Source organism: Sapajus apella, unplaced genomic scaffold (genome assembly GCF_009761245.1).
Source record: "Sapajus apella isolate SASKATOON/1434 unplaced genomic scaffold, GSC_monkey_1.0 scaffold20, whole genome shotgun sequence".
Lineage (NCBI taxonomy): Eukaryota > Metazoa > Chordata > Mammalia > Primates > Cebidae > Sapajus > Sapajus apella.
In genome coordinates, this window is record NW_022436960.1 from 29,141,977 (window position 1) to 29,145,428 (window position 3,452).

Consider the following 3,452-nt stretch of genomic DNA (forward strand, 5'->3'; position numbering starts at 1 on the left):
GAAAGGACTCCAGCCCCTGGGGAACTGATGAAGAAAGAAAATTTTCCACTGGACAGCTGGGGACAGGGGAGACAATGGGAAACCGGAACCAGGAAGGTGGGTCCCTCAGGCTGGCAGCCAGACTGAGGATGCTCAGCTTTGAGAAAGGGATGGAGTTCCTTTTGTCTCCCTCTTCCTCCCTGGTTCTAAATACCCCCTTCCATGGCAGGTGGATTCTGTATTTGTTTTTGTTTTTTTGAGATGGGGTCTCACTCTGTCACCCAGGCTGGAGTGCAGTGGTACAATCTCAGCCCACTGCAACCTCTGCCTCCCAGACTCAAGCCATCATCCCGCCTCAGCCTCCTGAGAAGCTAGACCCACAGGCATGCACCACCACGCCTGGCTACTTTTTGTATTTTTGGTAGAGATGGGGTTTTGCCATGTTGCCCAGGCTGGACAGGTGGATTCTGTTTAATCAGGTTGGGTGAAGAGGGGGTAATGTGGTGAAAGGGAAAGAGCAGGAGCTTTGAAGTCAGAGAGAGTGAGTTGAATCTCATCCTTGAGCCACTCACTAGCTCTGTGACTCCAGGCAAGTTACTTAACCTCTCTGAGCCACAGCTCATTCATCTGTAAATGGCCAGGAATCAGGATGAGAGAGTTAAGAAACGTGTCCAATATGACATTGCAGTACTTTTCCAAACTTTAGTCTTGCATCTTCTGCACAACTTTTTCCATGTCAACTGACCACCTATACTATTTTTTGCTTAATATTTTATTTAAATTAGTTTCCTTTTTTTTTTTTTTAACATTAATCAATGTACTATTTTATTTAAGAGATGGGCTAGGCGCAGTGGCTCACGCCTGTCATCCCAGCACTTTGGGAGGCTGAGGTGGACAGATCACTTGAGGTCAGGAGTTCAAGACCAGCCTGGCCCACATGGTGAAATCCTGTCTCTACCAAAACACATAAATTAGCTGGGCATGGTGATGCATGCCTGTAATCCCAGCTACTCGGGAGACTGAGGCAAAAGAATTGCTTGAGCCTGAGAGGCAGAGGTTGCAGTGAGCCAAGATCTGTCTCACAAAAAAAAAAAAAAAAAAGAAAAGAAAAAAAGATGAGGCCTCACTATGTTGCTCTGACTGGAGTGCAATGGCTATTATCCACAGATATGATCATAGCACAGTACAGCCTTGAACTCCTGGTTGCAAGAGATCCTCCTGCCTCAGGCTCTCGAGTAGCTAGGACCACAAGAGCACATCTGATTCCAAAGTACATTTTTCTTTTTTCTTTTTCCACATCAGATAGGCAATGTGCTGACAATATAACAAGGTTTGAGTGAGGCACATCTCACACACGAGTGAAAAGCCAATTGTCACACTTATGAACTACAAAAGGATGCCAGTTTACTTTTTTTTTTTTTTTGAGACAGGCTCTCACTCTGTCACCTAGGCTGGAGTACAGTGGTGCAATCACAGTTCACTGCAATCTAGACCTCTCAGGCTCAAAGTGAGCCTCCTGCCTCAGCCTCCTGAGTAGCTGGGACTAGAGGAATATGCCACCATGCCTGGCTAAGCTTTTCGATTTTTTTTGTAGAGACAAGATCTCACTATGTTGCCCAGGCTGGTCTCAAACTCCTGGGCTAAAGCGATCTTCCCACCTCGGCCTCCCAAAGTGCTGGGATAACAGGCGTAAGCCACCGTGCCTGGCCTCAATTTACTTTTTAAAACAGCTTTGTTGAGATGTAATTCGAACACCATCCAGCTCACCCATAGAAAGCTTACGAGTCAATGTTTTTTCTTTTTCTTTCTTTTTTTTTTTTTTGAGACGGAGTTTCACTCTTGTTACCCAGGCTGGAGTGCAATGGCGCGATCTCGGCTCACCGCAACCTCCGCCTCCCGGGTTCAGGCAATTCTCCTGCCTCAACCTCCTGAGTAGCTGGGATTACAGGCACGTGCCACCATGCCCAGCTAATTTTTTGTAGTTTTAGTAGAGACGGGGTTTCACCATGTTGACCAGGATGGTCTTGATCTCTTGACCTTGTGATCCACCCGCCTCGGCCTCCCAAAGTGCTGGGATTACAGGCTTGAGCCACCGCGCCCGGCCTGTTTTTTCTTTTTTTAGTATATTCACAGAACTGTGCAACATTACAACAATCAATTTTAGAACATTTTCATAATTAATTTACTTTTAAAGGAAACTGCATCATTCTTATAAGTAGAAAACTTGAATTATTTGCCACAATGAAAGGAAAACAAAAATAAAGCAAGGAGAGCTGAGCAATGTTATTAAATACTATCTAGTTAGTGCTGCCTGTGAAGTATCTGAGCTTGAGACTTCTCTATTTGCCAGAAAAGGAGGATAAGAAGCATTAAAGAGTTGTTGAAGACACACCAGTTCTAAACTGAGACTCTCTCTTTGACATCATCAGAAAAACAAAAAGAGAACTGAAAAGAAAAATTACTTTTTCAATATAATTTAATACCACATCTCTGAGCCATCCAAAACCATCTTAAGTCTATGTCCCCACTTGTCTCCTCCAGGTAATTTAAGTGACTTGTCCAGTGTCACACAGCTAGGTAGTGGCAGGCCAAGCCTAGAATTCAGGCTGCTGCTTCTCTTTTTTTGATACGGAGGTTCCCTCTTGTTGTCCAGGCTGGAGTGCAGTGGCGCAATCTCAGCTCACTACAACTTCTGCTTCCTGGGTTCAAGTGATTCTCCTGCCTCAGCCACCCTAGTAGCTGGGATTACAGGCGCCCACAACAACGCCCAGGTAATTTTTGTATTTTTGGTAGAGATGGGGTTTCATCATGTTAGTCAGGCTGGTCTCAAATTCCTGACCTCAGGTGATCTGCCCACCTCAGCCTTCCAAAGTGCTGGGATTACAGGCATGAGCCACCACGCCTGGCCTAATTCAGGCTTCTTAACGCTAATGCTATGTCCTTTCCAGTACATCATAGTCCTCTTTGCAATCATTATTTTAAATTAGGTCAAGTGCCTAATGTGTATGCTAGGCAGCCCTGTTACAAGCACAAATTTTACAGCTAGAAGGCACATCAGAAACAATCTAACTCATTTCATTTTACAGATGAGAAAACCAGTAAGTTTTTTCACTTAAGCATGTTTAGAATTGCCTGTTGGTCAATTGGCTGGAACACACAACCAACAATATAGCTATAAAAACCCAGAATTACAATGATCTTTCTCTGGTTTTGGCCTTAAACCAAGCTTCTGGATATCTCAGCCCTGTCACCAGGTCCTGGTTTAGCTTCAGTCTTGCTATTTATTTTATTTTTTTTGAGATGGAGTCTGGCTCTGTCACCAGGCTAGAGTGCAGTGGCATGATCTCAGCTCACTGCAACCTCCACCTCCCGGTTTAAGCAATTCTCCTGCCTCAGCCTCCCGAGTAGCTGGGATTACAGGCAAACGCCACCACACCCAGCTAGTTTTTGTATTTTTTTTTTTTTTTTTTTTT

General features: G+C 44.6%; 1 non-coding gene across 1 annotated transcript; it reads right to left on the reverse strand.

Annotated features, from left to right (window-relative positions):
* Positions 1-1,275: 1,275 nt before the first annotated feature.
* LOC116558110 lies at positions 1,276-1,377 on the reverse strand. The gene has a single exon (XR_004271843.1). It is a non-coding gene; the product is annotated as a small nucleolar RNA U13 (small nucleolar RNA).
* Positions 1,378-3,452: the final 2,075 nt, after the last annotated feature.